At 33.6% G+C, this 20854-nt stretch overlaps 1 protein-coding gene and 2 long non-coding RNA genes across 9 annotated transcripts in view; 1 reads left to right on the plus strand and 2 right to left on the minus strand.

Moving 5' to 3' along the window:
- The window catches only part of CDH18 (cadherin 18), a 988723-nt gene that overhangs the window by 278212 nt on the left and 689657 nt on the right, over nt 1–20854 (plus strand). For 6 of the 7 annotated variants that reach the window (XM_082453751.1, XM_082453750.1, XM_082453747.1 and 3 more), the window contains one exon: nt 14460–14522. The exons of the other annotated variant lie outside the window; for it this stretch is intronic. The gene's annotated coding sequence lies outside the window, so the exon portion shown is untranslated. The remainder of the gene's footprint in view (nt 1–14459; nt 14523–20854) is intronic. 7 annotated transcript variants of the gene reach the window in all.
- LOC309658648 lies at nt 4172–6378 on the minus strand. Its single transcript, XR_014262353.1, has 2 exons — nt 6343–6378; nt 4172–6164 (listed from the first exon to the last, which is right to left on the minus strand). It is a non-coding gene; the product is annotated as an uncharacterized lncRNA (long non-coding RNA).
- LOC309656926 overlaps nt 18338–20854 on the minus strand; it is a 42255-nt gene continuing 39738 nt past the window's right edge. The window contains exon 2 of the long non-coding RNA XR_014261619.1: nt 18338–20184. This is a non-coding gene — a long non-coding RNA (uncharacterized lncRNA). The remainder of the gene's footprint in view (nt 20185–20854) is intronic.

Here is a 20854-nt window from a genome sequence, read left to right on the forward strand (position 1 = left end):
TGGAAACCTTTCCTCCTTCACAGCTCCTTCCCAGAGGTGCAGGTCCCGTCCTTATTTTTTGTCTCTGTTTTTCCTTTTTCCTTTTGCCCTACCCAGGTACGTGGGGAGTTTCTTGCCTTTTAGGAAGTCTGAGGTCTTCTGCCAGCGTTCAGTAGGTGTTCTGTAGGAGTTGTTCCACATGTAGATGTATTTCTGATGTATTTGTTGGGCGGAAGGTGATCTCCATGTCTTACTCCTCCACCATCTTGAGGGTCCTGACTCCTTATTTATATTTATAAGACAAAAATCTGAAGGATAGTGACACATCTTCCAGCTCACACCCCCTCTATTAACTTATTTAACCTTGTGTTGATACATTGTACCTCTAAATATTGCTCACATATGTCTTCCCCTCTTCCTTTCCACTGTGTTCACTTAAACCTTATATAGATATATTTTTTCTATGTTATGACCATAGTCTAACTAATTTTCCTGTGTTCATTTCTTATTCCCTCAATCCCAAATTGTTAACCAGGGAAATTTTTAGACTGCAAACATGTCTCATTATTCCCCTGCATGAAATATTCTCTAGGCTTTTGTTTCCAATAACAGTGGTGTTTAAGGAGGGATTTATGAGCTTTGGCAGTCACTCATGTCAACTGATTTTGTACAAAGATAAAATAATAGAATTTATTTCAGTATTTATTTTTTTTGTTTTATTTTTTATGAATTGTAAGGCATAAGCATATTAGAAATAAGCTTAACTTTCTATATATTGTGTATATATATATATTTTAATTTTTACACCCCCTCCAGCCTCAGATTAATTCCATATTCTTCACTTTCTATAACCTATTGCATCCCTCCTGCACCTTATTTCCCTAGGCATTCTAAAATAAACTGGTATTTTATTCTGAATATTTGTTCTGTCAAACAGAAATAGTATATATTGGGTTAATTAGAAAACTGCACCTCTGTTCTTAAAGAGATAGTTTTTTCTAGAGTGTTTCATTTTATTTTCCACACAAGGAAAAACATGAGTAGCATTCATCGAGGAAAAAAGGGAGGGGATTTCTTCTCTTTCCTTGGACTTTTTTCTCTTGCCTTTTTATAATGTAGTTTTATTAATGAAGAACTCTCCTTTCTATACATTACCAAAAAACAAGCCAAAAAAAAAATTTCCTATTTTCGGAAATATCATCTCTAATAGAGAGCTGATGGCTAGAGAAAAGGGCATAAACGTTAAAAAGTCAATACGAAATAAATTTAACTTCAAAGTTGCATGTTAAATATCATGCAATGTAAATGACAGATGCTGTCTTTGCTTAGGTAAATTTTGGGTAATGTAACATTTGTCTTAGATTGAACTGGGCTTATTTAGATACTATCTTCAAGTTACACAGGCTTCTCTTTTAACACTCTCCCAATATATCCTGATATCAGTCTTCTTTTCTTCATATCTTTCTTCTTATCACTAGCAAATTATTCTTGGGAGAACTAGACATCCCAGTAGATTTGTCAACTAGTGAAATGGAGAATTTCAGCTCTGACTGATGAATATCTCAGCTCACATGCCTGCAGAGCATACACATATCCCCATGCCTGACAAAAAGCTTCATTGTGTTACTGTAAAGCCACACATTTTTTTAATGCCAGGTATCTGGAAATTGAAAAATATAGGACTTATGCTATCTGTGTGAATTTTTTTAGAATAAATAATTATCAAATAATGGATTCAATCATTCAGAAAATTTTAGATACCTAACAAGATCTATTTTAGAGTTTGTTGTCATTGTTGTTTTGTGTCTCTTTTTTTGATGTCACATATAATCATTAAAATAAGTATATTACCAACTGCCAGGTTTATGTGGTCTAAGGGAGAGCAATCTAGTTAATTCTAGAATTAACATAATATAGGTGGTGAAAATTTTGATATTACGTTGATAGATACACTATTAAATTAAGTTTTTTCATATTTAACTCCTGTTGTATTTCTCTTTAAGGGCAGTCATTCACAACTCAAAAATTCTTTGCTGAAGTGATTGTGGAATAATTACATTAGTATTTAAAAATTTTATTCCTTGAGGTAATTTTAAAGCACTTTTTGATTAAGGACTTCTAAACGATTTAATATGCAAACTAGCAAATAGGTCACAATTAGCAGCAGCATCACTGGCAACTTTCACTATTTCATTGAATATTGATGGTTTGGTCATAGCATTTAAGCCTGAGGATTATCATATCTTTAATTAGCATTAAGTCTTCTAAACAGTCCAGACAGACTATCACGTTATATTAAGTTAAGATAATAAGACTTTATAAAGCATTATTTTAATTGATTGCGTTTTGAGCATTTTTGCATTGCTGTTAATTACATTTTTTAAATAAATATTTAGGTTAAAAAAGAAATATGCTTTTATGATTTACCTCTGAATCAGTAGACTTAATATACAATTGATTCTACCTACTGTTATATGTTTATATTTTTATAGTTAGGTAATGAAAATTAAAAGAACCATGACCTTTTTCTCAGGCAGTAGTAAATAATGAAAGAGCTCACATCTGATGAAAATTATTAAGTCCCCTTCTCCAGCATATAGCAAGCAGAAGGATAGTTTTTTGATCCCAATTGAAACATGAAAAATGCTCAGGAAAAAAATACTAGTTACATTTGTAGTAAAACAGAGATCAAATGTCAAATTCAATGGGTAGGTTTACAAAATAACAGAGAGAATAAGGCAAAGTAACAGAGGGGATAAGGGGTACTGATAACTCTTTAAAAATCATTAATTTGGGAAGAATTTTCTGGACAATTAAAATTGTTGATTATAAAGATCGCATCTTTATCATAATGTAGTTAATAGAACAAGAAAATACATGACATCTCTTCTTCGAGGTCATTTTTTTCCCAGTAGTATAGTTTTCATATAGAAGTTTCTATTGCCTTTGAATGATCCGTGAAAAAATGTGACTTTTGCTTAAATGTGACATAAGAGGAGAAATATAATGGAGTATTCCTCATATTGCCTTTCCATGTCCTCTTAGACTCACACAAGAACGGAAAATTGGATTACAAAGTGACTTGTTTGAACATTACTAGTGTATTTCTCCACATCATGCCATAAAAGTTTTCCTGTTTTCTCAGCTTTAAAATTCATTACCTCAATTACCTTATCTCTCCACTGAAAAGTGAGAGTCAGTTTGACCAAAATATTTTGGAATTATAATAAGTTTTAAGAACTGGAGGAAACATTCATGGGGAACATTGTGAACTGATTTCGTATACTTCTGCCATCCTCTTTGAACGACACAATTTGAAAACATTGCTTCATCTCTTAGTAGTGGATGGAATTTTACATTTATAAATGATAGAAACTCAGTTTAAAAAAAAGAAAAAAAAGAAGAGGAAAGCTTCTGGTTGAGCTTTTCATCCAAATAGAATGAATACCATGTTCTCTGCAAAGAAAGAACATGCAACTCTGGAGATGAAGAACAGTAGACCGCTACACTCCATGGTACCTTGTTATCATTACTATGGCATAGTCTACCCATAGCAAGAGAACTGGCAGTGTATCATGTCTAGCATTATTAGATATTATTCATGCAGAACATACATATCCATAAAGAAATAGATAATTCAGTCACTTCCTTTTTTAACTTTTAAATAAAATATTTAATATCAACAAATGAATACTTTTAAAAAGCATAATGAATTAAAAAAACAATAGTAAAATGACAATTCCTTTATCCACTGACCAGCTGAACTTCCACAGTCTCCTCTCTGATCTCATTTCCCTCCCTCTTCCCGTGAACAATCAGGTAGCTGAATTTTGTGTCAGTAATTCCTTTTTTTTCTCTACAAGTTTACAAAATGTATCTGAAATCCACATTTTTTGTTTCTAAAATTTTCGTAAGTAAATTGATGTATATTTTCTTTACTGATTTTTCCCCTGAGATCATTACAGTTGTAATACATTCTGTGTTATGGATATAAGGGTGATTTCCACACAACTCCCTTCCATCCTTTTCCTGTCTTAGTGGACTTGTATAAGTCTCTCTGAGTAAATGCTAAGAGCAAATTTTCTAAGTAATACCATTTTTTCCCCCCAAGGTACGAGTAGAGATTTTTCACAGCTGTCAGTAACATATAGTTAGGCCATTATCTACATTTTTGCTAACTTTAAAAAAAAAAAATTATTTATTTATTTTTGGCTGTGTTGGGTCTTCGTTTCTGTGCGAGGGCTTTCTCTAGTTGTGGCAAGCGGGGGCCACTCTTCATCGCGGTGTGCGGGCCTCTCACTCTCACGGCCTCTCTTGTTGCGGAGCACAGGTTCCAGACGCGCAGGCTCAGCAATTGTGGCTCACGGGCCCAGTCGCTCCGCAGCATGTGGGATCTTCCCAGACCAGGGCTCGAACCCGTGTCCCCTGCATTGGCAGGCAGATTCTCAACCACTGCGCCACCAGGGAAGCCCTTTGCTAGCTTTTGATATCACTGGTTTTTGTTTGTATTGAGTGTCAAGTTGAGCTATTTATTTACTAGTGAGGATTACCACGTATTATGTTTTTATGGAGTAGTTATTTCCTCTTCTATGAAGTGGTGTTCTGTAATTTCTTTCTCTCTCTCTCTTTTTCTCTCTCTGTCTGTCTCTTTTTCCTGCAAGTATAGAATGCTGAAGATTATAATAATTCTTAGTACAGTAGGGAGCCACTTCCTTGATTTATGCTAAGAAACAAGCAATTTTACTTACGATTTTTTTCTTTCTTTCTTTTTTTTTTTTTGGTCAATGGCCCTGTCAACACCGTGAAAATAGTAAATGTAACTTTGAAGTACTGTTAAAATAGTTTCAACCTCACACATCTCCTGATAGGGTCTCAGAGGTTTCCAGGGGTCTAGGGACCACGCTTCAAGAAGTGAAGCCTTCATGAAATTTTTATGTCACATTTTCAGTACCTGAGATTTTATGCAAATGTATCACATGGAAAAACAACATAAATCAGACATAACGTAGATAGACATTTTTAATGAATAATAGTATACATAGCATAATTATTGCTCTCAGTTATTATGTCTCTTTCAACATTGTGGACACACATTGAAGGAGACTTGCCTAGTTATTGCTCTGTGAGCCCTTTAGGCCAAGGCTACTAAATCATTATCATTTAAGAATATAATTAGCACATCTCATTAGCTACTGAAGATAATGAGCATTAAAATTCTTTCCCACTTTATGGTTTCCCCTTTATCATAATTTAACAACAATATCGTTTCAGGGTAATAACAAAAATTGGCTTACAAATGACCCTTCTACTAATGAATGAGCAGCACCTTGTATCAAGGAACAAAGGATTATTTATTCATTGCTCTCCTAATTATATTATGTAGAAGAGTTGTACTGCTGATGTCTTTCTAATGTGATTCAGTCAAAATGTTCTGTTTTATCATTATGTTAAAAGTACAAAGCCAAACTTCACAGTATGTGATTATTTTTCTTTAGCAAACCTTACTTATGGAATAGAGTCAATTTCTACATTCCAAGCTGTAGAGTGATAGATTATAATGATTAATGCATATAGACTATAAAAGTATTTCATAAGTAAAATGTCCTTATTTTTATATTCAAAATTCTCTTTCAACTCATTTTTTTTGATTTTTTTCATATTTTTAACATATAAACACATTTTAAAATACCTGAAAAAAATTTAAATGTTCTACTGATAATTATTCACTTTCACAAAAGGATAATACTGAAGGAAAACATTTTTGGACGTTGCTAAAACAAATGCATTTACATTTAACTATATAAATCAAAAAAGTTGAATCAAAAATTCACTGATTCCTAATATCACTTTGAGGGTGGTTTCATTAGTTTTCTGTGGCCACGAACAAATTACCACAAGTTTAGGTTAAAACATCTATTTGTTATTTCATAGTTCCTGTGACTCAGGGGTCCAGGCCTGGGTTATCTGGCTCTCACAAGGGTGAACAGTGAGTTAACTGGGACTACACGCCCATCTGAGGCTCAGGATCTTCTTCTAAGCTCATTCTTTTTTGGAAGAAATTAGTTCTGCACAATCCGTCTTCTTGCTGGCTGTCTGCCAGATGTCTCTTTCAGATTCTGAAGTTAGTCCTCAAGTCATAGTCAAACATGACAACTTATTTTTGCAAAACCAGCAGGAGAATCAGCCTATACAGAGTTTTATATATCATAATATAATCATGGATTGACTATACCATTACATTCTTAGTTCTTGCCCACACTAAAGTGGAGATGATTATACACGGTCAGTACACCAGGGGGCGGGAATCTGCCCACCTCTGACCCCCAACTAATTAAGACCGTCTGAAATGTAAATTATATTTACCCCCTTCCAGTGTTCTCAGGGCTTTATTTCATTACAGTGCCAGCTCAGAGTCCAAAATCTAAATCAGGCCAGGTGTAGATGATAGGCCTGGATGTAGTCTATGAAGTAGATCTCCTGGGGCACATTCTTCTCCATTTGTGGACCTGGAAAACCAAAGGGACAAGTTATCAGTCCCAACACTCCTGACTTACAATGGCAGGTTAGGCACAGAACAACAGTTATAAACATTCTGATTCAAAAAAAAAAAAAGGGAAAGTAAGCATGAATGGTCCATAATGATTCTGAAATGGGTTTTTCTTCATTGGGTATTAAAGCCTACAAAAAAGCTTTTGTGACTTTTAGCTTCACCCCTTGAGCTTTTGGTTGAGAAAAATCTGTAGGCACATCCTTAATCCCTTGAAAACGCTAAGTGTGACTAAATCCTCCAACATTTTGATCTTTCTAAGGTTTTAACTAAAGGTTGTACAGTTCCACCCTCAGTCTTTCCTCTATGCCAGATTTCCAGCAGTTACTTATGACTTTTAGCATCTTTTGCCGTCTGGAGAGCCAATAACTTTAAAGTCATCTAGTTCTGCTTCTTTTTGTTTAGCAATTCTTCCCTAAATTTATCTCTCTCCTTTTGCATGTTACTATAATCAGCAAGAAGAAACTAGGCAGCACTTTTGGCATTTAGCTAGAGGTCCAAGTCTGTCATTTATAAATTCAAATTCCCACATAACTGCAGGACACAGTTTTACAAATCTTTTGTCACTGTATAACAGAGGTTTTCCCTCGTATAGTTTTCAGTAACATGTTCCTCCCTTCCTTCTGGACCCTCCCTGGCAGGATCTTCCAAATCCAGATTTCAAACTAACAGTCTGTTGAAGGGAATGTAGGCTTTCCCTCTCATGCTCCTTAAAATTTTTCCAGTCTCCAGCAACTTCCTGGTTTCAAAGCTACTCACACATTTTAAAATAATTTTTGTTGTTGTTGTTGTACCAGTACCTCAATTCCAAATGTCAAAATCGTTATGCATTTCTATGCTGTGTACTAAATTATCTGAAAGTTTCCATGGGTCAGAAGTCTAGGCATAGCTTAACTGTGTTCTCGACTTAGGGTTTCGCTAGCTAAAATGGTATGAATCTCAGGGTCAAAATACTTGGAATTCACTTTGGTGACTAATGCCAGTTTCTCTGAGATTGTTTTTACCCCAAACCAGCCAAAAGCCATTTCATGGCTATTCAGGTATTTTAAGACTCTATTTCTGTTTAACAGTTATTATATTGGGCATAAGTATGATAATGATAATGGTAATCACAAACACATCATAGGAACTGGATATTGTATTGAAAAAAAATTGAAAGGTACAATGACTGTGAATGCCACGGTTAATTTGTTCATGAATTACTTAATAGATTATTGCAAATTCAATATAATATTTGAATTATTCTTTAGAAGTTAAATAGAGCATTAAAGTATCCAAGTTTATGTGGAGTTTTAACATTACAAATACCTACAACTTTTCACATGACAGGCTTGCCCAGTCTACATTTAAATTCAGTTATTGGAATGCTGCTGAAACAAATATGGTATAGAAAGAGCAAATTAAATGAGTGAATAATTGGTAAAGAAATAGTTTCATTTCTCTCTGTTCCTCCTCCATTTAAAAATCTGGTTGAAAATTATTTCTTTTGTATTTATGTTTTCTTGTTATGAAAACCTCTCACCCAGTGGCCAATCTGATAAGTTACCAGAGTAGTGGGACACGATCCATGAAGCCTTCTTTAACATTTCATACATTGAACTTTGCGTTGCTGCTTTATCACCGTTTCACTATGATCTCCTTGAGGGTGCGTACTAGAGTCTCTTCCTTGTATATCCAGGTCATATTACCGTGCCTGGTATGTAATAGTTTAGCCATAAGTATTTGAATGGCTACGTGAATGAACTAAATGTGTATAGAACTAAGTTGTTTTTAATGTTTAGACTTTTAATATTTTGATAAGGAATAGGGTCTTTTAAGCCAAAATCTGTGGTAGCAGCTGGCCTACTTGAATTCTACAGTGGACTGCTTACTTTGACCCTCAAGTTTTTATTTTTTATTTTTTCCTGGAGATAAATGTACCCTATTTTATTCTCTGATTCTCTTTTCTGTCTCCTTTTAAAATGGAATTTCATTGAAGAAAACATTGTGTTCTGTTCTATCCCAGATTTTCATCCATTTCTATGGCTGTAATATTATTTGATTTTGATTTACTTCTATATTTACACCTATATCTACAGGTGATAGATAACATATCTATCAATGCTGTAGTCCTCTCTATATGTCTACATGAAAATATTTTTATCTTGAAATCACTCTCTCTCGCTCTCTCTCCACACAGACACACACAGACACACACACACACACACACACACACACACACACACACACACACACACTCAAGTTTTTTTTATTTTGTGGAATTATCACAGCTTTTCAATTTTCAGGCTCCCTTGTCCAATTAAGTACCAAATCATAGAGATTCTTTGTTAACAAACTGTTCTCATTCATCTTTTCTTCATCATTTCTATTGCTGTCACCCCAATTAACATAACTGTTTATTCTTATGTCTACAATGATAGTGACACATATAATAATGGGTCTTTATACCTCTTTCTTCATATACATACCACGTGCTACTTTTCCACTGCTATTTATAAATCTCTAATCATTCAATGCATCAATATCTTTTAATCCTGAAGTAAAATCTTTGGGCAGAGCAGACATACAATTTATAAAATTTCCATAGGTTATTCTTATATATAATTAGGCACTAAGAAGCTATAAGCATATTTTAATCTAGAAAAGTAAATAATGGAAAGTATATTTTGAAAGAATACTCTTAAACTAGTACCCTAGTCTTAGAATAAAGACAGACCTCTTTGTCAGGTGCTCAAGAGTCACTTTGCCAATCCAACATTATCTCTCATTGCTCTTTGCTGTGAGGTTTCATCCATTTACATCTGACATTTTGGGAGTGTTTTCCTCCTTCTATAAATATTACATATTTACAAGCATTAACTATGTCATATTCATATATTCATATGTTCCTGCTCACTATTATGTCATGAATGCTTCCCATGTCCTTAAAATCTTCACATATAATTTCATTGGCTACATACAACTGTAGTTTAATTTTTAATATTTTATATTATTTTGAATGTTCTCTTTATCACAAGAGATTCTCTAATGAATCTTTCTATAGGTAAATATTTGCCTTAATTTAAAATCATTCTTGTGGATATTTCCAAATTGATTGACTGATAACCTGGTGTTACATAATTCTACTCATATTCATAATTTCCCAGGCTCATGAAGTATATTATTTTAGGTCCATTCAAGGTAGCCTCTAAGTTAAAGAATCAGAGTTTACCAAAACAGAAAAGGTAAGTAACTTGCTGACAGTGATCCAGCTAGTATGTGCATAACTTGGGTTTTTAAGCAAATGATCTGACTTCAGAGCTATTGCCTTCCCACCACATGTGCAGTAAAGTTGCAGAGTATATAGGCTATATTGCAGCTTGACTTACCTGTGAAGAAGACTAGGAGATGGAGATTACTATGCAGGAGATTAATTGGCTGGTAATATTTACATGAAAACATGTGTAAGGAAAGAGAAGGAAGAAAATGGAAATAAGTAGCAGAAGAAGTTAAGTTCTGAGGTAACTGCAAAAGAGGACTCAACAGACTATATGAGGAATTCTGATGATGGATGACCCTTTAGTGCTTTATCTACTTGGGATAAGGGGACCAAGCCTTTATATCTCAATGACAGTCTGTTATTGAATATTAACTTTCCTGGGAGGAGGACATGACCTTGGGAGAGAAGCTTATTTCAACAGAGATCTTTAAATACATTATCTTCTCACTGATATTCGTACAGATAAATTCTGATTCTTAAAAAAACAAAAACAAAAGCAATATAACACTTGAATTTGTCTTTGGGTTGGTATGGTTCTTAAAAAGCACAATCAAATAGTTCTGTCATCATACTTAATTGTGAGAAACTTGAAGATTTCCTGCTATGATCAGGTATAAGTCAAGGATGTCCCCCCTCACCATTCCTTTTAAAAATCTAATAAAAGTTTTAGGTAATGAAATAAAAAAGAAAAGGAAATAAAAAGGTATGAAGATTGGGAAAGAAGAAATAAAACTATCTTTGTTTGCAGATGACATGATTGTCCATACAGAAAATCCAAAAGGACTGACCAAAAAACTTCTAGAACTAATAAGTGATTATAACAAGGTTGCATGATACAAGGTTAATACACAAAAGTGTATTATCAGCAATGGACCAAGTGGAATTTGAAATCAAATATACAATAACATTTACACATGCACTCAAAAAATGAAATAGTTAGGGACAAATCCAACTGAATATGTACAAGATCTAAATGAAGAAAACTACAGAACGCTGATGAACAAAATCAAAGAAGACCTAAATACATGGGGAGATTCCATATTCATGATTAGGAAGACAGTATTGTCAAGATTTCAGTTCTTCCCAACTTGATCTATAAACTCAATTAATTCCTACCAAAAGCCCAGCCACTTATTTCATGGATATCACCAAAGTGATTCTAAAGTTTATATGGAGTGGGAACTTCCCTGGTGGCACAGTGGTTAAGAATCCGCCTGCCAATGCAGGGGACATGACTTCGAGCCCTGGTCCAGGTACATCCCACATGCCGTGAAGCAACTAAGCCCATGTGCCACAACTACTGAGCCTGCGCTCTAGAGTCCGTGAGCCACAATTACTGAGCCCGTGTGTGACAACTACTGAAGCCTGCGTGCCTAGAGCCCATGCTTGGCAGCAAGAGAAGCCACTGCAATGAGAAGCCTGCGCACTGCAACGAAGAGTAGCCCCTGCTCGCCGCAACTAGAGAAAGACCACACGCAGCAACAAAGACCCAACCAGTCAAAAATAAATAAATAAGTGTATTTTTAAAATAAATAAATAAATAAAATAAAGTTTATATGGAATGGCAAAAGACCCAGAATAACCAACACATGATTCAAGGAGAAGAACAAAGCTGGAGGACTGACACTAACTGACTTACTATACATCTACAGTAATCAAGACAATGCAGTGTTGTGAAAGACCAGCTGAGTAAATCAATAGAAAATAATGAAAACAGGATATAGACCGGCCCCCATATATATAGTCAACTGATCTTTAACAAAGGAGTAAGGGCAATACAGTGGAACAAACATAGTTTCTTCAACAAATAGTGCTTGAACAAATGGATATCCACATGCAAAGAAAAAAAGAATCTAGGCACAGACCTTATAACTTTCACAAAAATTAACTCAAAATGAAGCACAGAACTTCATGTAAAATGCAAAAGTATGAAAGTTTTCGAAAATAATATAGGAGAAACCAAGATGACCTTGGGTATGGTGATGACTTTTTAGATACAACACCAAAGGCACAAACCGTGAAAGATATAATTGACACGCTGGACTTCATTAAAATTAAAAACTTCTGCTTTGCAAATGACAATATAAATAGAATCAGAAGACAAACCATGGACTGGAAGAAAACATTTGCAAAAGACTCGTCTGATAAAAGATTCTTTTCCTAAATATACAAAGAACCCTTAAAACTCAACAATAATAAACCAATCTGATTTGTAAAATGGACCAAAGACCTTGATAGATATTTCACCAAAGAAGATATCAGATAGCAGATAAATATATGAAAAGATGTTCCACATCGTATGTCATGAGAGAAATGCAAATTTAAAAAATGAGATACTGCAACACACCTATTATAACTGCCAAACTCCAGAACGGTGACAACAGCAAATGACAGTGAGGATGTGGAACAATAAGAATTCTCATTTATTGCTGGTGGGAATGCAAAATGGTATAGTCACTTTGTAAGGCAGTTTGGTGACTTCTTACAAAACTAAACATACTCTTACTATGCAATTCAAAATCACAGTCCTGGGTATTTACCTCAAAGAGTGGAAATCATATCCACACAAAAGCCTGCACACTTTATTCATAGCAGCTTTATTTACAATTACCAAAACTTGGAAGCAACCAAGATTCCTACAGTGGATGAGTGGATAAATAAACTGGTACATCCAGACAATGGCATATTATTCAGCACTAAAATATGTGAGTTATCAAGTCATGAAAAGATATGGAGAAACCTTAAATACATATCACTGATAGAAGCCAATCTGGAAAGGCTATATGCTGCATGATTTCTGGAAAAGGCAAAACTATGAAAACTATAAAAAGTTCAATGTTTTCCAGGAATTGGGAAGGGGGGAAATGAATAGTTAGAGCACAGAGGATTTCAAGGGCAGTGAAAATACTCTGCATGATACCCTAATAATGAATATATGTCATACATTTCTACAAACCCATAGACTGTACAATTCCACGAGTGAACCATATGTGAACTGTGGACTTTGGGTGATTATGATGTGTCAGTGTAAGTTTATAAATAGTAATAAATATACCACTCTGGTAGGGAATGGTGATAATGAGAGAGGCTATGAATGTTTTGGCAGAGGATATATTGGAAATCTCTGTATCGTCCCTTCAACATTGCTATGAACCTTAAACTGCTCTAGAACAATAATATCTTAATAAAATAAAATAAAATAAAAGGATTATAGTGTTATTGTATTATGCAGGCATGTCTCTTTTTTTTGTTATTTTTGGACAACATGGAAAGACTTTAGTTCCTGTGAATAGATAATAAGCCTATAATTTTGAAAGAGATTTGAAATCAAGTAGAATACAATATAATATGAATGCCTTTGAAACAGTGACCTATATAGTGAGAATACATTTTGATGTGACTACATATATATTTTCTAAAATATTCCTTCTCTAGTTAGAAGTGTACTTTTTTATTACTTTAAGAGCTCAGAAGTGCACATTAGTATTTGTCGAAATTGTCTGTAAAATAATTGTTGAATTTTAAAATATTAGGCACACAGAAATAGCTGAAGTAGAGGCAAGATAGGTGTGATTTAATAGGAAACTAAAATATATGTTTCCTAATAAGGGGACATTATTATAAATCCTTTCCAGAAAGTATTTGGTTGAATTGTTCCCTTAAGTTTGAGTAAATGTTTGCAACACAGAAGATGGAGTTATTCATTGGTGACATCTCCTGGTTGACTAAGCAGTTTTCACTAAGCTAAGAATAATTATAAACTAGCTTTCTTTTGCCGGATTTTAAAAAGTTAAATTAGAGGACTTTGTCACAGTTAGCGTCAGTGCTGTGCATCAGGCCATACACATGGAAGAGAGCGCCTTCTTTCCAGCAATGAAGCAGAGATGAAATGACCATCCGTATGCTATTGGTCTCATTTCCAACAGGCCTATGGGAACCTTTGCAGAAAATGTAAGCTACACATAAGTCCCCACGTGCTCGCATATGAGTTACCCTCTGGTAGAACATTCAAATAACCCAAAACTTCAAAATTACTCCTTGCAAACCCTTGATGCGCCTCAACTCAAATCATGCACACAAGAGTTGCAGGGGTGCATGCATCATGCACTATTAGTGAGTGATTCTAGTTCCTAGTAACAGGGCACCTGAATGCTGTATCATCACCAGTTCCTAAACTCAAACTTAGAAATCAGTCACTTCGGGCTTTACTTTACCTCTTGTTGTAGGAAAGGCTGGATTGAAGAGGTCAGAGTTCTGAAATACAACCATGAGAGAACACACGTATTGGGAACCTAGGGAGCCTGAAGCTTCTGAGTAGTATGTGTTCTAAAGGAATCTGAGACTTTTTGCTTTCAATAGATGGATAGATAATAGGTAGACAAATAGATAATTGAGATCTCCAAACTACTTCAAATCTCTTTCTCTTAACAGTGCTCCCGGGACATATGGCTATGCTCTAAAAAACAAAAATCTGGCAGTTCAAGTCCCTCAATATTTTGCCTCTTCAAAAACTGTATTTTCTATCCATCCCCCGTTATGTTCTCATGAGTTGGATTCTTGAGTGGTATGGAGAATTTTGTAATAAACTATTACCTTTTATAGCTATGCATATTATATATGATATAGATGTCAAAAAGTTTTTCATATATTTTTTTCTCTTTTTTTCCTCTTCAGGACCCAATCACAGCCATACATAAGAAAATAATATCATCAAACAGTCATGAAGTGAATTACAAGGTAAAATTTTCTATGTATTATCTGTTCTATAAAAAATGTTGTAGAAATGTAAAAATTGTTGTCATATAGCTTCTCTTAAAGATCTTTATAGCTATTCTGAGATACTTAGAGGTTTGGCAGAGCAATTTTCTTCGGTATTTTAAGATCACTCATTAAAAAATATAATCTCTTCCATTATTTTCTCTAATAAATTTTGGAACTCTTTCTCACGGGCACACTTTTCAAATGCCATAGAACCAGCAAAGGTACATTGACATTAGGCTGACTTTTTAAAGTTTTTCTAATTTTTTTTTTTAAGTGAAAGCTCAAGAAAGAGACTGACATGTAAAATAGATTTAAAAACTATTTCTAAGTTATAATTTTGTACATGTGTGTGCTTGGAATACATAGAGAAATCTGATTATGTATGTTTTATCAATCATTTGAACTTGTTGCTAGATGTAGATCTCTTTCCTAATGGACATTGAATTTATGTTTTATAACATCTTTAAACATCAGAGTCTAGAGATATAACAGTTTCTGGCTATTAATCATCATTTATCTGTATAAATCTGTTTTATAGATAGGATTTATTAAAACAATGATACTTATAATTGAATAATAAGTATAATAGGTATAGATGTTGAAAAATTTAATAAATAGTAGATAAAAATAATAGTACACCCTCTAACATTTTGGTGAGTGACTAATGAGATCTGATACAAAATTGCCTTACATTATAAGAAACATCTTCTTGAACATCTGAATTTCTTGTGAAAAGATGAACTATCAGGATACAGCCATGAGATCAAAAGTACTGTTTTAATTTATTTTGTATAAAGTATATTTCACCACACATATTCTGTATAATTGCCTGACTTTTTAGGTAAGTATGCAAAAATCTTATTAAACCCTGCTGATTTATAGCAGCAGAAAGGATTAAAAATGCTGATATTTCAAAACATTCAATATTTTCAAAGTCAAATTCTGTTGTTTCATGTAACATGCTTGTTATTATTTTAGAAACAGACCTCTAAATGTAGATATGTTTTGTGATAGTATATTAAATGTAAAAACAAACAAATAAAATCTAAACCATTATGTTCCATTCATTTCAAACAAAGATACAAAGTAATACAGTTTTCAAATGTAGGCCCCTCCTTCCTCATCCATATCACCTGTGTCTGTCCTGAGTGCCCCACTCAGGACACGACAAAGTTAACTATGTTGGAAACCCTTAGAAAGGGTGAGCCTTCTTATCACATAGGTTCAAAATTTATTTGTTTCGCAGATGAATTTTGTTTGAAAATGCATTTTTGGATGCAGGAACATATGGGAGTTAAAAAAAAAAGAAATTGTGTTATGAAAGGTTTGTGGCATATATAGGTTAATTATCTTAGTAATAAATTATCAATACTTTCTTACAAATAAACAAGACTTTACCTATCATCATGAGTATACTTCCTCATTACAGGAAAAGCACAGTAGGTTTGTGTGTGTGTGTGTGTGTATGTGTGTGTGTGAAAAAATTTACCTCCATTTTCATGCCACAGGATGTGAATTAAGCATAAATAACTTTGAAAATGGAAATACTAATGTATAATTTTATTATTACATTATTTATTATATTTATATCTTACAGTGCCATCCTTAAGATTGTAGGTAATTGTAAACAGAATTATATTTATGCTAAATCATTTGTTCTGCATGTGAGAGCTAAGATTCATTGCACACCTTCTGAAAGGGTTATAGTAGAGCATGTAGGACATCACACATTTTATTGTCTTATAAGGTAAAGCTTAATTAGACTTTTAATGTTAGTCGAAGTTTTCATGGCTTTAGGTCAAATTTAAAGAGGGGTCTATGCAATATAAAAAGGAAGAAGAATATGACACTGTTTACCAAGTGAATTTAAGTATAAGTGTACTTGTCAAGTTCAAAATTAATGCAACTTACTAAAAACAGGAGAAAAGAAAAAAAAAGGTTAAAAAAGAGATTTTACACTGCTTGTTTCTGTGAATTAAAGTCTAACCATATATTTATATTGATTTTAAGCTAAATCTCACTTAAACTTTGACTCATAAGTTTCTTTAACTCTATTGTAAAATATAATATTTGAGGATGTAAATATCAAGACAATTTCAGTATTTGATAAATTAAGACAGACGTGAGATTAATATCCTTGAGAAAAGAAGTTCTTGCCACTACATTGGTTTGTAATTTTCTTCTCAATCTACATTTTTTTTTTAATCTCCAGTTTACAACCAGCAGTGTCCGACATAAAGGGCTTACATTTCAGAAGAATATTCATACTCTACTTCTCTTCTATAATATCACAGGAAACCTTGTGTCAAAATTTTCTTAGAAAGACAATTTTCAGAAAGACATATGTCCACTTTAAATTTGTGATTAAATTGTTTTTAATAGACAAATCAATTAAATTAAAAAACAACAGAATTCAAAATAAACCTGTTGAATATTTAATGGAGTAGAACTGAAAACTTCATTCTAAGTTATAAAATAGTAGCTGTTTCATAATTTTAAAAAAATATCAACTTTGGTAGATAATCAAATATACAAGTTCTAGATATTTAAATGAAGTTAATGTGAGTACACAATTTATACATATTGACACTCAAAATTTACCTCATGCCATTTTCAGTGGATTATTATATTCTTTTACGATTATGGGGAAATAGCATAATGCATGTTTACTTAAGTAATTTAATTTTTACCCTTCGCTTTTCTCATCTCAAAAATGTGAGTACTAACATATTTCTGTTCTATAAATTTCTATAAATACTACTTCGTGCAGTTTGTTATCTATCTATCTGTTACACTTACCTGATAGTAGTTTCAGGTTTTTCTGTTTGTTTGTTTCCATGTACTTTCTTTTAAGTGTTCCTTATATGATTACCTAAAGAAACCAAGAAAATTGCATAACTTTCTGATGACAACATGTAACAGGCTGTATAGTTTTGTAGTCATTAATATGACTACATCTTACAAATGACTAATATTGAATGCTCCCAGTGATCGGTGCTTATAAACTCATTTCCTCCTCAAAGCTATGCTATGATATAGGTATGATTACTATTTTAGAGAAGAACTGTGGATAAGATAGAAATGGCATGATTTTTATAGGACTTTAGACAATTATTTTTAAATATCAACTAAAAAGTAAAATATGATTATATTAAGTTCAATATTTGCTCACATGTTTATTCTTAAGTACAGAGGAGTAAAACTTATCATCAAATGATACCAAACAATCAGTATGGGGCCTCTACGTACAAAATGTCACCTGGGATTGATGCTTGTCTGGGTTTGGTTTAAACTGGTGAAAACTCTGGTTTCTAGTTGCAGTTGTTAAGATGTATGTACTCTGTAAAAAGAAGTCATTCTGAAAAGGAACATCACGGGCTACTGTGCTGAAGAGAAAAGGCGCCCTCAACATTTTCATCGTTTCTGCTGCCACTTGTTTGGATGTTAGAGTCCATGGCAAGGAGAGTGTGTGCTTATTTCTCTAGGCTGAAAGTTTTTGTCTTGTCACGTAGCCATGGCAGATTCATGAGCACCTTCTATCCGCTGAAGGACAGAATCAAGCTGACAGTTCATAAGGAAGAACAAGATTACGTACTTTCGAATTTCTTTCACATTTGTGGATGAACAGCAGTATCCGTGCTGCTCGAAGCCAAACATTTACCCGTTTTCACTTGGTCAACAGTGTCATCTATTTGACACGTCTCACTGAAGAAATAACTTTCAACCAGTCTGCATTACATCCGTCTCTTCCATATTTAAATCTCACCAAAATCTTCAACTTCGTAAAAAAATAACCTTATAAGAAACATTGTTTAATTCAGTGATCACACACTTAAAGTTCCATTTACATAAATCAAAGAAAAAGTATTTAGTATATATTGATGAATGAAGGATGACATTTTCTTGGAAGATAACAAAGTAAGTGAATGAATTATCTATTTGAAAAAATGAATGAATCTTTTGAAGTATAATGTCCTCTCTGAGTTAACTACAGTTATTCTCAAACCTTTCCTTGTTTCTAAATATTCTATCACTTTTCATTTTTATTAAATTTTCCCCTTTGTTATTGTCTACCAGTCTCTACTTACTGTTAAGTCATAATGCCTAAATGCGGAGACTTAAACTACCAGAATTTTCCTTTTCCCCTTAAACATGTGACTTTGTCTCACTTCTTACAGAATGCCAATTCTGTCTTACCAAGTTTATCTTCACAACAATAGTTAACTAACTGTATTGAGGAAAATATCTTTAACTTACTTGCACTTATAGTCTACCTTTCTGCATTCCCTCCCTTCTGGGTAAAGCATACTACTTGGCATAAAATAGATTAGTAAATATTAATTAAATTGAACTAAGGGACAAAAGTGGTAAAGAGCTAGTTTAATAGAGTATGGCTCCTAAAATACACAAAGGAATATCAGAGATTAGAGGTTTGGTGAGAGATGAGGGAGGAACATCTTGACTCTACTCATTAGCCTGAACTAGTTTATTAGATTAGCAAATTGTTAGGCTGGATGGTTTTGAAGGCATTAACTGTGAAGAAATGAATTGTGATTGACGTGGCTCCAGTGGATGAGAGGATGGGGAGAAAGCCAGAAAGATGTCAGAGGGCTAAGCTGAGCTCAAGAAGGGCTGAGTGTAGAGTAGCTGGTGAACCTATCATGTGATGTTTCCTTAATTAAAGAAAAAAAAAGTCCCAAATGCTGGATATTTTCACTTTACGCATATAAATTATTGGATACCCAGCCCAAGCCAGTTACTAAGTGACTGGGATACACAATTTCATTTATTATTTAGAATAATACAATTTTATTGCCTCCATTTTATTGACGAGCAAGCTAAACCTGGATTGATTGTGGGTCCTTCTGGCACCAGTCCTTTGCTCTTAACCATCAGGAATGTATATAGTTATATTCAATCAGATATGTACCATGTTTGAGGTATTCTGGTATTTAGAATTATTGGTTTCTTTCTAATTGTGGACTCACATTTTCACTTCCTGCTTTCCTTTAAGTAAGATACTAGAACTCCTACTTCAAATCCCTTCAAAACATGTGCAAAGTTTTGTTTCTTTATGGATTTTTTTTTTGCTCAGAGTTTGCATACCTTTCATCAAATTCTCAATAGATCTGGGTTTTAAGTAAGTAAAAAAAACAATAACAAAGGGATAGAAAAAAAATCATACTACAATATGGATCATTTGGAAAACACAGCTGCATTTGTAAGTGGTCCTAATTACAGTATGCAATAATTGATATACACAAAACATGAATAGTCACCTGAATAAAGTTTGCAAAATCTGAGAGGGGATTTTTATGAGGCAGATTTATAAAAACATAATATGACCTTTATATACATCTTCTGACTTAATTGCCATGTGTTTAATTTGCGTTTATGGAATTAACTCAAGGCCAAATTGTGAGGTAAGCAACTGTCGTTTGGCTCGACACATTTTGTATTTAGCACCACTTTTACGAATCTGTGGATATTTTTCATAATTCCATATACTGCTGCTTCATCTTTCCCAAATGTTGGTGGTCATTCTCCAGCTCACCATCAGCTACCCCATCATTCCTTAAAAAAACAATTGCAACATCTAGATGTTGCTGTGTCCTTTTTTTTCTTAAGGTCTTGTCATCTGTGAATCAAAAATAGTAATATCATTAGTTGTTGATATATTAGTGGTCTATTAGTCCCTTCTGAAATTTGATTTCATATTGCTATTAAGACTCAGAGCTAAGGAAGGACTCAAATACTGAGGATTTCTGTTCTACAGCAGACTGTGTAGGTTTTTATTGTGCTTTCTATGTGAGTTGTTTTTAATGTGTGGTGTGGTGTGTTTAAACAGGGGCCGGTGACACATCTCAAATCACGTTATTCAATTTCATGAGTGTTTTTGCATAACTAAACTGTCAGGCACTGTGCAGGGTGCTGCAATGTAGGTTATTATCTCACTAAGTGTTCTTGATGATCTGATAAGGTAGGTATTAATATCCCCATTTCTTTAGAGTAAAATTATTAAACAACTCAATCGAGATCAAGTGGGCGTTCACACTTAGGTTTTCTGGCGATAATTTTAGAATTTTCTCTTATATCACAACTGGCCTGTTTGGCATCTATTCTTTTTACCTTCTCATTGCTGTGATTTCTATTTTACCTCAGAAAAATAAATTGTTTTTGGTCACATTTGTTTTGAGATTCAAATCCAGGCATATTTATAGGGATATAAAAATGTTTTAGAACCTCTTTTGATATAGCTTCACTTGTTTTAAGCTAGAATATACTACAACATAATGCCATCTATTTCA

This window comes from Balaenoptera physalus (assembly GCF_965194825.1).
Source record: "Balaenoptera physalus genome assembly, chromosome: 3".
NCBI lineage: Eukaryota > Metazoa > Chordata > Mammalia > Artiodactyla > Balaenopteridae > Balaenoptera > Balaenoptera physalus.